Raw genomic sequence first — 17,175 nt, 5'->3', positions numbered from 1 at the left:
TCTGATCTTGGATGCTAAGCCTGGTTAGCACCTCAATGGGAGACTGCATTGGAATACCAGTTGCCGTAGGCTTTTTTTTAAATATGTTGTTGGCGTCGACAACCTTTTTTATTTTTCTGCTTGTTTGCCAAGGTGACCATTCTGGCGTTTGTCAAGAGGGTTGAGAGTGGCCAACAAGATCGCCTTTGGCCACATCACCCTGAATGCGTCCGATATCGTCTGATTTCGGATCCTAAGCAAGGTCCGGCCTAGTTAGTACCTGGATGGAAGACCACCTGGGAATACCAGGTGTCGTAGGCTTTTCTTTTTTAATATGTTGTTGGTGTCGACGACCTGTTTTATTTTTCTGCTTGTTTGCTAAGGTGACCATTCTGGCGTTTGTCAAGAGGGTTGAGAGTGGCCATCAAGATCGCAGATGGCCACATCACCCTGAATGCGCCTGATCTCATCTGATTTTGAATGCTAAGCAGGGTCCGGCCTAGTTGGTACCTGGATGGGAGAGCACCTGGGAATACCAGGTGTCGTAGGCTTTTCTTTTTTAATATGTTGTTGGCGTCGACGACCTGTTTTATTTTTCTGCTTGTTTGCCGAAGTGACCATCTTGGTGTTTGTCAAGAGGATTGAGAGTGGCCAGCAAGATTGCCTATGGCCACGTCACCCTGAATGCGCCTGATCTCATCTGATCTCAAATGCTAAACAGGGTCAAGCCTGGTTAGTACCTGGATGGGAGACCGCCAGGGAATACCAGGAGCCATAGGCATTTTTTAATATGTTGTTGGCGTCGACGACTTGTTTTATTTTTCTGCTTGTTTGCCGAGGTGACCATTGTTTGTCAAGAGGGTTGAGAGTGGCCCACAAGATTGCCTACGCCACATCACCATGAATGCGCTCGATCTCGTCTGATCTCAAATGCTAAGCATTGTCTGGCCTGGTTAGAATCTGGTTGGGAGAACGCCTGGGAATACCAGGTGCCGCATGCTTTTTTTTAATATGTTGTTGGCATCGACGACCTGTTTTATTTTTCAGCTTTTTTGCCAAAGTGACGATCTTGGCGTTTGTCAAGAGGGTTGAGAGTGGCCAGCAAGATTGCCTTTGGCCACATTACCCTGTATGCGCCTGATCTCGTCTGATCTCGGATGCTAAGTAGGGTCGGGCCTGGTTAGCACCTGGATGGGAGACTGCATTGGAATACCAGGTGCCGTAGGCATTTTTTGTAATATGTTATTGGCGTCGAAAACCTTTTTATTTTTCTGCTTGTTTGCCGAGGTGACCATTCTGGCGTTTGTCAAGAAGGTTGAGAGTGGCCAACAAGATCGCATACGGCACATCACCCTGAATGCGTCCGATATCATTTGATTTCGGATCCTAAGCAAGGTCCGGGCTAGTTAGTACCTGGATGGGAGACCGCCTGGGAATACCAGGTGTCGTAGGCTTTTTTTAATATGTTGTTGGCGTCGACAACCTGTTTAATTTCTCTGCTTTTTTGCAGAGGTGACCATCTTGGCGTTTGGCAAGAGGGTTGAGAGTGGCCAGCACAATCGCCTTCTGCCACGTCTCCCTGAATGCACCTGATCTCATCTGATCTCGGATGTTAAGCAAGGTCGGGCCTGGTTAGTACCTGGATGGGAGACCGCCTGGGAATACTAGGTGCCGTAGGCTTTTTTTTAATATGTTGTTAGCGTCAATGACCTGTTTTATTTTTCTGCTTGTTTGTTTGCCCAGGTGACCAATTTGGCATTTGTCAAGTGGTTGAGAGTGGCCAGCAAGATCGCTTTCGAACACGTCACCCGGAATGTTCCCGATCTCTTCTGATCTCAGATGCTAAGCAGGGTCGGGCTTGGTTAGAACCTGGATGGGAGACCGCCTGGATATACCAGGTGCCGTAGGCTTTTTTTAACATGTTGTTGGCGTCAATGACCTGTTTTATTTTTCTGCTTGTTTGCTGAGTTGACCATCTTGGCGTTTGTCAAGAGGGTTGAGAGTGGCCAGCAAGATCACCTACGGCTACATCACCCAGAATGCGCTTGATCTCATCTGATCTCGGATGCTAAGCAATGTCGGGCCTGGATAGTACCTGAATGGGAGAGCACCTGTGAATGCCAGGTGCCGTAGGCTATTTTTTAATATGTTGTTGCGTCTGCGACCTGTTTTATTTTTATGCTTGTTTGACGAGGTAACCATCTTGGCGTTTGTCAAGAGGGGTTGAGAGTGATCAGCAACATGGCCTATGGCTACATCAACCTGAATGCACCCGATCTCATCTGATCTCGGATGCTAAGCAGGGTCGGGCCTGGTTTGTACCTGGATGAGAGACCGCCTGGATATACCAGGTGCCGTAGGCTTTTTTTTAATATGTTGTTGACGTCGACGACCTGTTTTATTTTTCTGCTTGTTTGCCGAGGTGACCATCTTGGCGTTTGTCAAGAGGGTCAAGAGGGTTGAGAGTGGCCAGCAAGATCGCCTACAGCCACATCACCCAGAATGCACCCGATCTCGGATGCTAAGCAGGATCGGGCCTGGTTAGTACCTGTATGGGAGACCGCCTGGGAATACCAGGTTGTGCAGGCTATTATTTAATATGTTGTTGGCATCAACAACCTATTTTACTTTGCCGCTTGTTTGCCGAGGTGACCATCTTGGCGTTTGTCAAGAGGGTTAAGAGTGGACAGCAGGATCGCCTACGGCCACATCACCCAGAATGCGCCCGAACTCATCTGATCTCAAATGCTAAGCATGGTCGGGTCTGGTTAGTACCTGGATGGTAGACCGCTTGGGAATACCAGGTGCCGTAGGCTTTTTTTATATGTTGTTGGTGTCTACGACCTATTTTATTTTGCCGCTTGTTTGCCGAGGTGACCACCTTGGCATTTGTCAAGAGGGTTGAGAGTGGCCAGCAAGATCGCCTACAGCCACAGCACCCTGAATGTTCCCGATCTCATCTGATCTTGGATGCTAAGCAGGGTCGGGCCTGGTTAGTACCTGGACACCCCCCTTTCCCCGAAAAACCCCCCTAAACCCTGCATGTGTGCCCCGCCTGGACCCCACACTGACCGAGCTGACAACCTGCGACTACCCCCCGCTCCCCCGGAATAAATGCCCCCCAAGAAAATGCCAACCCCCACCAACTACCTGACCTTGCATGATGGCAGAGAGAATAGGAGCCCACCACCGCTGAACACCCCAACAAGATGCACCGGAAATGCCGTCCGCGGTCGCACCGGAAATGACACGTGCGATCGTAACCCAGCCGCCTACGTCCCGCCTCCCCACATGTTGTTGGCATCGACGACCTGTTTTGTTTTTCTGCTTGTTTGCAGAGGTGACCATCATGGCGTTTGTCAAGAGGGTTGAGAATGGCCAGCAAGATTGCCTAAGGCCACATCATCCTGAATGCGCCCGATCTTGTCTGATCTCGGATCCTAAGCATGGTCGTACCTGGATGGGAGACCGCCTGGGAATACCAGGTGACATAGGCATTTTTTTAATATGTTGTTGGTGTCCACGACCAGTTTTATTTTTCTGCTTGTTTGCCGAGGTGACCATCTTGGCATTTGTCAAGAGGGTTGAGAGTGGCCAGCAAGATTGCCTACAGAATGTGCCTGACCTCGGCTGATCTTGTATGCTTAGCAGGGTTGTGGCTGGTTAGTACCTGGATGGGAGAGCGCCTGGGAATACCAGGTGCCATAGGCTTTTTTTTAATATGTTGTTGGCTTTGACGACCTGTTTCATTTTTCTGCTTGTTTGCTGAGGTGACCATTTTGGCGTTTGTCAAGAGGGTTCAGAGTAGCCAGCAAGATCCCCTACGGCCACATCACCCTGAATGTTCCCAATCTCGTCTGATATTTAATGCTAATCAGGGTCGAGCCTGGTTAGTACCTGGATGGGGGACCGCCTGGGAATACCAGGTGCCGTAGGCTATTTTTTCATATGTTGTTGGCATCAACGACCTGTTTTATTTTTCTGCTTGCTTGCCTATGTGTGCCTACACGTCAGTGTAGTGTTGGTGCACACTTACTTTCACTGTTCTCCTCGTAGTCTGGTCAATAAGACCGCCCCGAGGAGAATGACATCACTTCCTCCCTGTCTGTGTTTACTATACACAGCGGGGGGAAGCTTCTCATTCGCCAGGAGCGATCGATAGGGGATGGCCAGAAACCAACAGCCATACCCTCATCCCGGATTGCTCCTGAAGCAAAACGGACCGCCGCATCCAGCGGGAGGGGGTCCGATCAGACCCACCACCCGTTGGAAGGCGAGCACCAGCAATACTATAGAGCTGACAAAAGACATTGGTAGGTGACTAGACTATAGTTTTATGGGCCAAGAAGAGCATGGTGGTGAAGTTAGTGAGGCAAATATGCCTGAGGACAAAGGGGCAGAGTATATGAATTAGAGCATATTGCAATGATGGTAAGCAGAGAATGAGGAAAGAAATGCAAGACATTAGCAAGCATGAAATACATAGAATGTGATATTAAAACTTACCTTCATATAGTCCTTCTGCAGGACCTGAATGATGGCAGAACAGGTCTCTGGAATAATGATCCCCAGAGCCTGGGGGGAGATGCCTGTAGAGAACTTGAGGTCCTGAAGGCTTCTCCCAGTCGCCAAGTAGCGCAACGTGGCGATGAGCCACTGCTCCGGAGTGATGGCTTGCCGCATGAAGGTATCCTGCCTGGTGATATAAGGGGTCAGCAAAGCCAGTAGACAGTGAAAAACGGGGTCTGTCATCCGGAGATAATTCCTGAAATCATCAGGATTATTCTCGCGGATCTCACAGAGCAAAGGCATGTGCGAGAACTGGTCACGCTGGCGTAACCAATTCTTGGTCCACAAACACCTCCCCTCCCTGTTCATGGATCGGGCTTGTGCCAAAGTAAGAACCCCAACACAAAGCCCCTGAACAGCACAAACTCTACGACGAGTACGTAGACGAAACTTGGATTGAAAACGGTCGGCTGGTCAGAACGGACACCAGAAAGCACCGATAAAAAGCAAGGCCTGAAAGAACGACCTGAATAGCAGAAGCAAGCAGACACTAAAAAATGCCTTTCAAAGCGTACTATACCAAGATATAGTCCACAATGATGAACAAATACTTACTGACTGCACGCACTGATTATCAGATACGCAAAGACAAGCACAAACTGAAGAGCAGTAGCGATCTGAATCACAAACCTGAAAAGTGCGAATTGTCTCTCCCCAAACTTCTACTAACACGAGATCAGCAGAAGGAGCCCAAAGGGACGTGGTGCTGAACTTCCCTTTTCTAGTCCCGCCGTACACGGCTTACGTCACCGCGTTCTTGGCAACCGCAAAATCCGACAACTTGGTCCGACCGTGTATATGCAACAATTTCGGACTAAATCCGTAGGACAAAATCCATCTGACAAAATCCAACGGATTTGGTTGGCAGAATGTCTGACCGTGTGTACGGGGGCTTAGAGTTGCTCTTTCATCCCTTTACAACCAAACACATGTGAATTTCACGGGTTCTGTGGCTGATTCAGGTGGTAATTAAACTCACTTGGTGCCTTATCTGCATTAAATTGGTTTCAGAACCTGTGTAATTCATATGTGTTTGGGTTTAAAGGGATGAGGTGGCATCTCTAGATCCAGTGAGGCCAAATTTTTACCTGAATTCTGCCCTGAAATGGAGCCAAAGACGCACAGGACCCCTGTGCAAGCCGCTCCACAGCCAATGGAGATACGTGAACAGAAGAAGGCGCGGTGGCCTGGCAAGAAGAACCGAAGAGGGGGACAAGACCCCCGAAGTCGGAAGAAGAGGGCGGCGGCGAGGAAGAAAGCCGGGCTCCTCCACTAGTAAAAGAGCTAGAAGAAGATAGCGGAGGAGTCCGGCGAGAAGAGCCCCGAAGACGGAAGACCCCCGGAGCTGTGCAATAAACTATTTTAACACTTGTGTGTTGTGTTTTTTTTTACTTTTTTTTACAGGTGAATGGGTAGGGGTACATTGTACCCCATACTCATTCACATAGGGTGGGGGGCCGGTATCCGGGGGCCCCCTTATTAAAAGAGGGCTCCCGGATTCCGATAAGCCCCCCGCCCGCAGACCCCGACAACCGACGGCCAGGGTTGTTGGGAAGAGGCCTGTGTCCTCATCAACATGGGGACAAGGTGCTTTGGGGTGGGGGGGTCGCGCGCCCCCCCCTTCCACAAGACACCCCCCCATGTTGAGGGCACCTGGCCTGGTACGGCTCAGGAGGGGGGGGCGCTCACTCGTCCCCCCTTTCCTGGCTGGCCGGGTAGCGTGCTTAGACAAGGGTCTGATGTGGACCTGGGGGGACCCCCACGCCGATTTTTTCGGTGTTGGGGTTTCCCTTTAAGTCCATACCAGGTGGTGGGGCCAGCGACGCATCCTTTGCGGGCCCGCCTACCTGGAGACACGCTCAAAATGAGCGGATTTTCCTCCGTGTATGTGGGCGAGTCGGTTCATTTCAAAAGAACGGCGGATAGTCCGGCGAACTTAGTACGCCGTATTAGTCCACTGAAAAAGTGCCGTGTGTGGGCAAGTAGCCCGTTTGGAAAGTCCGGTGGACAGTCCGGCGGGAAGTCCGCCGGACTAAGTCCGCCAGATAGTCCACTACGTGTGTACGCGGCATTAGCAACATCAACACCAGTAATAAATCAGATACTCACTCACTGGTTCAGGGATGTGTTGGAGAAGGTGGATCCTCACATTCAGTTTGTCTAATGGTACAATGGCTACCTGACATCAAGAAGGTAAGACAATATTAGATTTGGATCACAAACTGTATTTCCATGTACTATGGCTCACGCCTTTCAATAAAGTCTGCTTACCCTCCATCCAGCCACCACCATGGAACCAAACCAAGCTTTGTATATTATATCAAGTTATACCATTGCAGCATATAGTAAAAGTTCAAAGCTTTGGCTTGCAACCTTGTCCCTGTATCACCCTCTCCACTAGGGATGAGCTCAGGCGCGTTTGCATAGTCCACGTGCAGAGCCCGCCAGGAAGTCGGTGCAGCGCTGTGCTAATCACAGCCAGTGAGACATTGCCCGATCTCAGCAGCCGGGCATCGGGGCAATGTCCCACTGCCTGTGATTAGTGCAGCGCTGCGCCGACTTCCTGGCAGGCTCTGCACGTGGACCATGCGAACACGATTCAGCTCATGCTTACTCTTCACATTGTGTACCCATTTGCAATTTATGGCCACAAAGTGGCATTCAGAGCTTCTGATCCCATTCAGATTTCAATAACTATCTCTGAAACAGTTGATTTTCCTCTACTGATTACTCATCGATGAAAACCTAAATGAACAACTTCAGCTCTTGAATATTTTACCCTCTTCCTGACCAGAGCAATAAAATCTGGGATTTTTATTGTGACTGTGACATTACGGCGGACACAATTTTGACACTATTTTGGGACCACTGGCATTTATACAGTGATCAGTGCTATAAAAATGCACTGATTACTGTGTAAATGAGACTGGCAGGGAAGGGGTTAACCACTAGGGGGCAATCAATGGGTTAAGTGTGTCCTTGGGAGTGATTCTAAATGTGGGGGGCTACTACTCACATGACAGCGATCACTGCTCCCGATGACAGAGAAATGCCTTGTTTACATAGGCACTTCCCCATTCTGCCACTCCGTGACACGATCGCCAAGAGACCGGCGGACATCAAGTTTGCCAGTTCCACGGGCACGGTCATGCTCTGCGTGCTAGCCCAGCCAGTACACTTAAAGGGGATGTACAGGTACACCCATTTGCCCACTACTGCCATTGTGCCGACGTATATCGGCTAGTAGTTAATGATGAAACTTCTACATTGCTACAGTCTAATGTACAATACTACGGTGCTGCTTGTAAATTTACTTTGGAGGAGAGTTTTGCCAAATGCTATGTGTAACTAAATTATCTTCAGGCCTCCTTGACCCCTGTGTATTAGGATGTGTTATATATACACGTTAATGTAGTTAATGTAGTTAATGTATGTGATGTTTACCCCCCCTTCATGACCAGGCCATTTTTTTTGCGATATGGCACTGCGTTACTTTAACCCTTTCATCCCGAAGCCTATTTCTGACATTTGTTGCTTACATGTTAAAATCTGTTTTTTTGTGTGCTAGAGAATGACATGGTACCCCCAAACATTAATATATATATATATATATATATATATATATATATATATATATATATATATATATATTTTTTTTTTTTTTTAGTAGAGACCCTAGCTAATAAATTGGTGATCGTTGAAATCGTTTTTTTTTGTCTCATGATATTTGCGCAGTGCTCTTTCATTACATTTTTTGGGGACAAAAAATACACTTTTATGAAAAAAAAAAAACCTATAAAGTTAGCCCAATTTTTTTCTATAATGTGAAAGATGATGTTACGCCAAGTAAATAGATACCTAACATGTCGTGCTTGTGAACATTACTGGAATGGCGACAAACTAAGGTACCTAATAAATCTCCATTGTGCACACTGCTTTTAAAAATAATGTAACGGTTACCAGGTAAAGCCGCGTACACACGGGCGGACTGTCTGGCCAACTTAGTCCGTCGAAACACATTTCAGCGGACAGTCCGCTCGTGTGTGGGCTTCAGCTGACTTTTTCAGCGTGCAGTCTGGCGGACTAAGTATTTCGGAATTTCCGTAATATTGTCCGTCGTACTTTGGTTTCAGCGGACAATCCGCTCGTGAGTAGGCTAGTTCGACGGACTAAGTATGGTGCATGCTCAGAAAGGATTTACACGGCGAAAGGTTGCATTGCTGTGTATTGGACTTCCTATTTCTAGTCCCGTCGTACGTGCTGTACACGTCATCGCGCAAACTTTCGACAGACTGTTTGTGCATCCGTGTGTGGTCAAGTCCGTTCATTCGAAAGTAGGACGGACTGTCCGTCGGATTGTCTGACGGACTAAGTTGGCCATACAGTCCGCCCGTGTGTACGCGGCTTTAGAGTTACAGAGGAGATCTAGTGCTAGTATTATTGCTGTTACTCTGACGATTGTGGCAATACCTCACGTGTGATCTGAACACCATTTATATATGCGGCGTGACTTACATATGCATCTTCTTTGCTGCGCAAGCATGTGAAGACGGGAGGGGGGTGCTTTAAAAAATAAAATAAAAATTCTGATCACTTTTATTGCTGTCACAAGGAATGTAAATATCCCTTGTGACAGTGATAGGCATGTGACCGGTACTCTTTGTGGAGGGACCAAGGGCTTTTAGCCGCCTTTGGGTGTTATCACTAAAAAGCCAAACGCCCGTTCTAAAAATAAAAGTAACCCCTTCAAACAACGAATACAAATTTGCATACAGTAAGAGCGACGTCATGCCCAAATATTGTCCTTTTCCTTTTTTTTTTCCCCACAAATAAAACTTTCTCGTGGTGGTATTTGATCACCTCTGCGTTTTTTTTTTTTTTATACATTTTTTTTTGCAATATAAACAAAAAAAGACTGACAATTTTGGGGAAAAAAATCGAATTTTCTGCTATAAAACATATCCAATAAAAAAAATGGAAAAAAAAAAAATTTCTTCAGTAATTTAGGCCAACATGTATTCTGCTACATATTTTTGGTAAAAAAATAAATAAGTAAATGGTGGATAAATCGGACACTAAGTGCCACTTTTGACACTTTTTTTGGGGACCAGTGGAATTAACCGCTTCCAGACCGCTCCACGCATATATACTGTGGCAGGCCGGCCCGGCTGTGCGAAATCACGTTCCCGTACGTGAGTTAGTGCACAAGGTTTGGGGGGTGTGCACGTGACTCGCTCACGTTGTGATTGGACAAAGTGGGAGCCAATCAGCGGGTCCAATGGGACGCGATGTCCACCGGGACCAGCTAGTTGTTCACAGGAATGGCAGAACGGCAGTCTACCTACGTAAATAAGGCAGATTGCCAATCGGTGAGGGAAAGATATCGTTCTTCTGTTTCTGATCTCTTTCTTTCCCCAGTCACAGCAAACCTCCCCCTCAGGTTGGAAAGCACCCCTTAGGGAACAAGTTTAACCCTTTTATTGCCCCTGATGTTAACCCCTTCCCCTCCACTGTCACTAGTACAGTGACAGTGCATATTTTTAGCACTGATCACTGGACTGGTGTCACTGGTCTCCAAAAAATGTCAAAAGTGTCTGATCTGTCTGCCACAATGTCGCAGTCCCGCTAAAAATCACAGATCGCCACCATTACTAGTTAAAAAAAATCAATAAAATTCCATAAAAATATCCCTTAGTTTGTAGAAGCTATAACTTTTGCTCAAACCAATCAATATACGTTTATTGGGATTTTTTTTTTTACCAAAAATATGTAGAAGAAGACATATTGGCCTAAACTGAGGAAGAAATTAGATTTCTTACATTTTTTTTGGATATTTTTTTTTTTCAAAATTGTCGGTCTTTTTTTGTTTGTAGCTCAAAAAATTAAAACCGAAGAGGTGATCAAATACCACCAAAAGAAAGCGAAAGTGAACCTTGCGGGGCTGAAGTGGCCCCCAGTTCGGTTCGCATCAGAACTTTCGAACGGACTGAAAATTCGTACGAACTTTAGAACCCTGTTGAACTTTATGGGACCCGAAAGTTCGAAATAAAAAGTGCTAATTTTAAAGGGAGTCCCGGAGCTAGCAGCCACAGGGGTTGGGCACAGGGATGGCATGAAATGTGCTGGACCGCACAGTCGCCTTCTTTAGGGGGAAGTATGGCCGCTTTAAGGAAACCAGGTAGGCGGAGCCAGCGTCAGCTCTGTGATAGCAGAGCGCTCTGCTATCACTCGCAAGGCGGCGGGGGAAGTGATCCCCACCCACCCTCCCTGGGTATAGAGTGGGGGGTCGTTTCGGGGTCTTCGTGCTCCAGGGGGAGCTAGGCGGTTCTTTGGGAATTTTAAGGAAATAATGTGAGGTACGGGTAGTAAACTGTTGTACCCATCCATGGATGGGGGTGGTTTAATGTTACTTCCAGGTTAAGAGGGGTTAACCTGGAAGGGTTAAAAGGGGTAGGTCACTGCAACGGTTTGGGTATAGCCTCCGAGACAGGGGATTCCGTCTAGAGGTCAAGAGGTCTAAAGTTGGAAGTCATTCGCAGTGACCAGTATGTTGTTATGCTAGTAACCATGATCCATTTAAAGGCTGGGAAGGTTTACGGTTATTTTAAAGCTATTTATCTTATTTATGAAACAGATTTTGTTAAATAAATTACAGCCAGATGGCCATTTAATCCATATGTAGTCCAGTCGTTTGTTTAAGGTAAAAGGTATGGAATATACTGGGCTTAGAGTCCAACAGATGTCATGGCTAATATGCAAGATACTGTCCTAAAAAGGGTTTGGGGACCTGGCTCCTGCCCCAGGGGACATGGGCCAATGCCTAAAATGTTTTACCACCTGGGAATACCAGGTGCCATTGGCTTTTCTTTAATATGTTGTTGGTGTCGACGACCTGTTTTATTTTTTTGCTTGTTTGCTGAGGTGACCATCTTGGCGTTTGTCAAGAGGATTGAGAGCGTACAGCAAGATTGCCTACTCGACATCATCCTGAATGCACCCGATCTCGTCTGATCTTGGATGCTAAGCAGGGTCTGGCCTGGTTAGTACCTGGATGGGAGACCACCTGGGAATGCCAGGTGCCGTAAGCTTTTTTTAAATATGTTGTTGACGTCAACGACCTGTTTAATTTTTCAGCTTTTTTGCCGAGGTGACCATCTTGGCGTTTGTCAAGAGGGTTGAGAGTGGCCAGTAAGATTGCCTATGGCCACATTACCCTGAATGCGCCCGATCTCGTCTGATCTCGGATGCTAAGCAGGGTCAGGCTTGGTTAGTACCTGAATAGGAGACTGCCTGGGAATACCAGGTGCCGTAGCCTTTTTGTTAATATGTTGTTGGCGTTGACGACCTGTTATATTTTTCTGCTTGTTTGACGAGGTGACCATCTTGGCGTTTGTCAAGAGGGTTGAGAGTGGCCAGCAAGATCGCCTACGACCACATCACCCTGAATGCGCCCGATCTTGTCTAATCTCGGATGCTAAGCAGGGTCGGGCCTGGCTAGTACCTGGATGGGACACCGCCTGGGAATACCAGGTGCCGTAGCCCTTTTGTTAATATGTTGTTGGCGTCGATGACCTGTTTTATTTTTCTGCTTGTTTGCCGAGGTGACCATCTTGGCATTTGTCAAGAGGCTTGAGAGTGACCAGCAAGATTGCCTACAGCCACATCACCCTGCATGCGCCTGATCTTGTCTAATCTCAGATGCTAAGCAGGGTCAGGCCTGGATGGGAGGTGCCTTTTTTTTTTAAATATGTTGTTGGCGTCGACGACCAATTTTATTTTTCTGCTTGTTTGCCGAGGTGAACATCTTGGCGTTTGTCAAAAGGGTTAAGAGTGGCCAGCAAGATCGCTTATGGCCACATCACCCTGAATGCGCCAATCTCGTCTGATCTTGGATGCTAAGCAGGGTCGGCCTGGTTAGTACCTGATGTTTTAATTTTCTGCCTGTTTGCCGAGGTGACCATCTTGGCGTTTGTCAAGAGGGTTGAGAGTGGCCAGCTAAATCGCTTGTGACCATATCACCGTGAATTCTCCCGATCTCGTCTGATCTCGGATGCTAAGCAGGGTCGGGCCTGGTTAGTACCTGGTTGGGAGACTGCCTGGGAATACCAGGTGCAATAGGCTTTTTTAAATATGTTGTTGGCATCGACGACCTGTTTTATTTTTCTGCTTGTTTGCCGTGGTGACCATCTTGGCGTTTGTCAAGAGGTTTGAGAGTGGCCATCAAGATCCCCTACGGCCACATCGCCCGGAATGTTCCCGATCTCATCTAATCCGGGATGCTAAGCAGGGTCGGGCCTGGTTAGAACCTGGATAGGAGACCGACTGGGAATACCAGGTGCCGGAGGCTTTTTTTAAATATGTTGTTGGCGTCGATGACCTGTTTTTTTTTTTGCTTGTTTGCCAAGGTTACCATCTTGGCGTTTCTCAAGAGGGTTGAGAGTGGACAGCAAGATCGCCTACGGCCACATCACCCTGAATGCTCCCGATCTTGTCTAATCTCTGATACTAAGCAGGGTTGGGCCTGGTTAGTACCTGGATGGGAGACCGCCTGGCAATGCCAGGTGCCGTAGCCTTTTTGTTAATATGTTGTTAGCATCAATGACCTGTTTTATTATTTTATGTTATATTTTATGTAATATGTTGTTGGCGTCGGCAACCTATTTTATTTTTCTGCTTGTTTGCCGAGGTGACCATCTTGGCGTTTGTCAAGAGGGTTGAGAGTGGCCAGCAAGGTCGCCTATGGCCACATCACCCTGAATGTGCCAATGTCGTCTGATCTTGGATGCTATGCAGGGTCGGGTCTGGTTAGCACCTGATGTTTTAATTTTCTGCTTGCTTGCCGAGGTGACCATCTTGGCATTTGTCAAGAGGGTTGAGAGGGGCCAGCATGATTGCTTATGGCCACATCACCCTGAATGTGCCCGATCTCGTCTGATCTCGGATGCTAAGCAGGGTCGCGCCTGGTTAATACCTGTATGGGAGACCGCCTGGGAATACTAGGTGATGTAGGCTTTTTTTAATATGTTGTTGGCATTGACGACCTGTTGTATTTTTCTGCTTGTTTGCCAAGGTGACCATCTTGCCATTTGTCAAGAGGGTTGAGAGTGGCCAGCAAAATCGCCTACGACCACATCACTCCGAATGTGCCCGATCTCGTCTGATCTTGGATGCTAAGCAGGGTCGGGCCTTGTTAGGACCTCGATGGGGGACCACCTGGGATTACCAGGTGCCAAAGGCTTTTTTTATATATATTGTTGACTTCGACAACCTATTTAATTTTTCTTCTTGTTTGCCGAGGTGACCATCTTGGCGTTTGTCAAGAGGGTAGAGAGTGGCCAGCAAGATCCCTTACAGCCACATCACACTAAATGCATCTGATCTCGTCTGATCTCGGATGCCAAACAGGGTCGAGCCTGGTTAGTACCTGGATGGGAGACCGCCTGGGAATACCAGGTACTGTAGGCTTTATTTTATTATGCAGTTGGCGTAGATGACCTGTTTTATTCTTCTGCTTGTTTGCTAAGGTGACCATCTTGGCGTTTGTCAAGAGGGTTGAGAGTGGCCAGCAAGATCGCCTACTCGACATCACCCTGAATGCGCCCGATCTCGTCTGATCTTGGATGCTAAGCTTGGTCGGGCCTGGTTAGTACCAGGTGCCGTAGGCTTTTTTTTTAATATGTTGTTGGTGTTGACAACCTGTATTATTTTTCTGCTTGTTTGCCGAGGTGACCATCTTGGCGTTTGTCAAGTGGTTTGAGAGTGGCCAGCAAGACTGTCTATGGCCACATCACCCTGAATGCTCCTGATTTCAGATGCTAAGCAGGGTCGGGCCTGGTTAGTACTTGGAATGGAGACCGCTTGGGAATACCAGGTGCCGTAGGCTTTTCTTTAAATATGTTGTTGGCGTCGACGACCTGTTTTATTTTTCTGCTTGTTTGCCGAGGTGACCATTTTGGCATTTGTCAAGAGGGTTGAGAGTGGCCAGCAAGATCCCCTATGGCCACATCACCCTGAATGTTCCCAGTCTTGTATGATCTTGGATGCTAAGCAGGTTCGGGCCTGGTTAGCACCTCAATGGGAGACTGCATTGGAATACCAGGTGCCGTAGGCTTTTTTTTTAATATGTTGTTGGCGTCGACGACCTTTTTTATTTTTCTGCTTGTTTGCCGAGGTGACCATTCTGCCGTTTGTCAAGAGGGTTGAGAGTGGCCAACAAGATCGCCTACGGCCTCCTTACCCTGAATGCATCCGATATCGTCTGATTTCGGATCCTAAGCAAGGTCCGGCCTAGATAGTACCTGGATGGGAGTCCACCTGGGAATACTAGGTGTCGTAGGCTTTTCTTTTTTAATATGTTGTTGGCGTCGATGACCTGTTTTATTTTTCTGCTTGTTTGCCGAGGTGACCATTCTGGCGTTTGTCAAGAGGGTTGAGAGTGGCCATCAAGATCGCCGATGGCCACGTCACCCTGAATGCGACTGATCTCGCCAAATCTTGGATGCTAAGTAGGGTCGAGCCTGGTTAGTACTTGGATGGGAGACCACCTGGGAATACCAGGTGCCGTAAGCTTTTTTTTAATATGTTGTTGACGTCGACGACCTGTTTTATTTTTCTGCTTGTTTGCCGAGGTGACCATCTTGGCGTTTGTCAAGAGGGTCAAGAGGGTTGAGAGTGGCCAGCAAGATCGCCTACAGCCACATCACCCAGAATGCACCCGATCTCGGATGCTAAGCAGGATCGGGCCTGGTTAGTACCTGTATGGGAGACCGCCTGGGAATACCAGGTTGTGCAGGCTATTATTTAATATGTTGTTGGCATCAACAACCTTTTTTATTTTTCTGCTTGTTTGCTGAGGTGACCATATTGGCGTTTGTCAAGAGGGTTGAGAGTGGCCAGCAAGATCGCCTATGGCCACATCACCCTGAATGCGCCCCATCTCATCTGATCTTGGATGCTAAGCATGTTCGGGCCTGGTTAGTACCTGGATTTGAGACTGCCTGGGAATACCAGGTGCCATAGGCTTTTTTTAATATGTTGTTGACGTCAACGACCTATTTTACTTTGCCGCTTGTTTGCCGAGGTGACCATCTTGGCGTTTGTCAAGAGGGTTAAGAGTGGACAGCAGGATCGCCTACGGCCACATCACCCAGAATGCGCCCGAACTCATCTGATCTCAAATGCTAAGCATGGTCGGGTCTGGTTAGTACCTGGATGGGAGACCGCTTGGGAATACCAGGTGCCGTAGGCTTTTTTTATATGTTGTTGGTGTCTACGACCTATTTTATTTTGCCGCTTGTTTGCCGAGGTGACCACCTTGGCATTTGTCAAGAGGGTTGAGAGTGGCCAGCAAGATCGCCTACAGCCACAGCACCCTGAATGTTCCCGATCTCATCTGATCTTGGATGCTAAGCAGGGTCGGGCCTGGTTAGTACCTGGACACCCCCTTTCCCCGAAAAACCCCCCTAAACCCTGCATGTGTGCCCCGCCTGGACCCCACACTGACCGAGCTGACAACCTGCGACTACCCCCCGCTCCCCCGGAATAAATGCCCCCCAAGAAAATGCCAACCCCCACCAACTACCTGACCTTGCATGATGGCAGAGAGAATAGGAGCCCACCACCGCTGAACACCCCAACAAGATGCACCGGAAATGCCGTCCGCGGTCGCACCGGAAATGACACGTGCGATCGTAACCCAGCCGCCTACGTCCCGCCTCCCCACATGTTGTTGGCATCGACGACCTGTTTTGTTTTTCTGCTTGTTTGCAGAGGTGACCATCATGGCGTTTGTCAAGAGGGTTGAGAATGGCCAGCAAGATTGCCTAAGGCCACATCATCCTGAATGCGCCCGATCTTGTCTGATCTCGGATCCTAAGCATGGTCGTACCTGGATGGGAGACCGCCTGGGAATACCAGGTGACATAGGCATTTTTTTAATATGTTGTTGGTGTCCACGACCAGTTTTATTTTTCTGCTTGTTTGCCGAGGTGACCATCTTGGCATTTGTCAAGAGGGTTGAGAGTGGCCAGCAAGATTGCCTACAGAATGTGCCTGACCTCGGCTGATCTTGTATGCTTAGCAGGGTTGTGGCTGGTTAGTACCTGGATGGGAGAGCGCCTGGGAATACCAGGTGCCATAGGCTTTTTTTTAATATGTTGTTGGCTTTGACGACCTGTTTCATTTTTCTGCTTGTTTGCTGAGGTGACCATTTTGGCGTTTGTCAAGAGGGTTCAGAGTAGCCAGCAAGATCCCCTACGGCCACATCACCCTGAATGTTCCCAATCTCGTCTGATATTTAATGCTAATCAGGGTCGAGCCTGGTTAGTACCTGGATGGGGGACCGCCTGGGAATACCAGGTGCCGTAGGCTATTTTTTCATATGTTGTTGGCATCAACGACCTGTTTTATTTTTCTGCTTGCTTGCCTATGTGTGCCTACACGTCAGTGTAGTGTTGGTGCACACTTACTTTCACTGTTCTCCTCGTAGTCTGGTCAATAAGACCGCCCCGAGGAGAATGACATCACTTCCTCCCTGTCTGTGTTTACTATACACAGCGGGGGGAAGCTTCTCATTCGCCAGGAGCGATCGATAGGGGATGGCCAGAAACCAACAGCCATACCCTCATC

At 48.0% G+C, this 17,175-nt stretch overlaps 20 pseudogenes; all 20 read left to right on the top strand.

Moving 5' to 3' along the window:
- Positions 1-641: 641 nt before the first annotated feature.
- On the top strand, positions 642-760 carry LOC143937724 (5S ribosomal RNA; annotated as a pseudogene).
- Positions 761-1,088: 328 nt separating this feature from the next.
- On the top strand, positions 1,089-1,207 carry LOC143936384 (5S ribosomal RNA; annotated as a pseudogene).
- A 333-nt stretch (positions 1,208-1,540) lies between these two features.
- Positions 1,541-1,659, top strand: LOC143937713 (5S ribosomal RNA; annotated as a pseudogene).
- A 337-nt stretch (positions 1,660-1,996) lies between these two features.
- Positions 1,997-2,115, top strand: LOC143936985 (5S ribosomal RNA; annotated as a pseudogene).
- A 108-nt stretch (positions 2,116-2,223) lies between these two features.
- LOC143937283 (5S ribosomal RNA) lies at positions 2,224-2,342 on the top strand (annotated as a pseudogene).
- Positions 2,343-2,676: 334 nt separating this feature from the next.
- On the top strand, positions 2,677-2,795 carry LOC143937666 (5S ribosomal RNA; annotated as a pseudogene).
- Positions 2,796-3,798: 1,003 nt separating this feature from the next.
- LOC143937433 (5S ribosomal RNA) lies at positions 3,799-3,917 on the top strand (annotated as a pseudogene).
- A 7,601-nt stretch (positions 3,918-11,518) lies between these two features.
- LOC143936779 (5S ribosomal RNA) lies at positions 11,519-11,636 on the top strand (annotated as a pseudogene).
- A 108-nt stretch (positions 11,637-11,744) lies between these two features.
- LOC143936915 (5S ribosomal RNA) lies at positions 11,745-11,863 on the top strand (annotated as a pseudogene).
- Positions 11,864-11,971: 108 nt separating this feature from the next.
- On the top strand, positions 11,972-12,090 carry LOC143937270 (5S ribosomal RNA; annotated as a pseudogene).
- Positions 12,091-12,550: 460 nt separating this feature from the next.
- On the top strand, positions 12,551-12,669 carry LOC143937439 (5S ribosomal RNA; annotated as a pseudogene).
- Positions 12,670-13,002: 333 nt separating this feature from the next.
- Positions 13,003-13,121, top strand: LOC143936697 (5S ribosomal RNA; annotated as a pseudogene).
- A 320-nt stretch (positions 13,122-13,441) lies between these two features.
- On the top strand, positions 13,442-13,560 carry LOC143937442 (5S ribosomal RNA; annotated as a pseudogene).
- Positions 13,561-13,667: 107 nt separating this feature from the next.
- On the top strand, positions 13,668-13,786 carry LOC143937192 (5S ribosomal RNA; annotated as a pseudogene).
- A 108-nt stretch (positions 13,787-13,894) lies between these two features.
- Positions 13,895-14,013, top strand: LOC143937646 (5S ribosomal RNA; annotated as a pseudogene).
- A 309-nt stretch (positions 14,014-14,322) lies between these two features.
- Positions 14,323-14,431, top strand: LOC143936874 (5S ribosomal RNA; annotated as a pseudogene).
- Positions 14,432-14,998: 567 nt separating this feature from the next.
- LOC143936704 (5S ribosomal RNA) lies at positions 14,999-15,117 on the top strand (annotated as a pseudogene).
- A 334-nt stretch (positions 15,118-15,451) lies between these two features.
- LOC143936407 (5S ribosomal RNA) lies at positions 15,452-15,570 on the top strand (annotated as a pseudogene).
- Positions 15,571-15,677: 107 nt separating this feature from the next.
- Positions 15,678-15,796, top strand: LOC143937352 (5S ribosomal RNA; annotated as a pseudogene).
- Positions 15,797-16,798: 1,002 nt separating this feature from the next.
- LOC143937432 (5S ribosomal RNA) lies at positions 16,799-16,917 on the top strand (annotated as a pseudogene).
- Positions 16,918-17,175: the final 258 nt, after the last annotated feature.

This window comes from Lithobates pipiens, unplaced genomic scaffold (assembly GCF_037356315.1).
Source record: "Lithobates pipiens isolate NorthernLeopardFrog02 unplaced genomic scaffold, aLitPip1_a1.2 Scaffold_28, whole genome shotgun sequence".
In the NCBI taxonomy this organism is placed as follows: Eukaryota; Metazoa; Chordata; class Amphibia; order Anura; family Ranidae; genus Lithobates; species Lithobates pipiens.
Note: the sequence above shows the minus strand (reverse complement) of the source record. Positions and strands in the feature narration are given on the sequence as shown.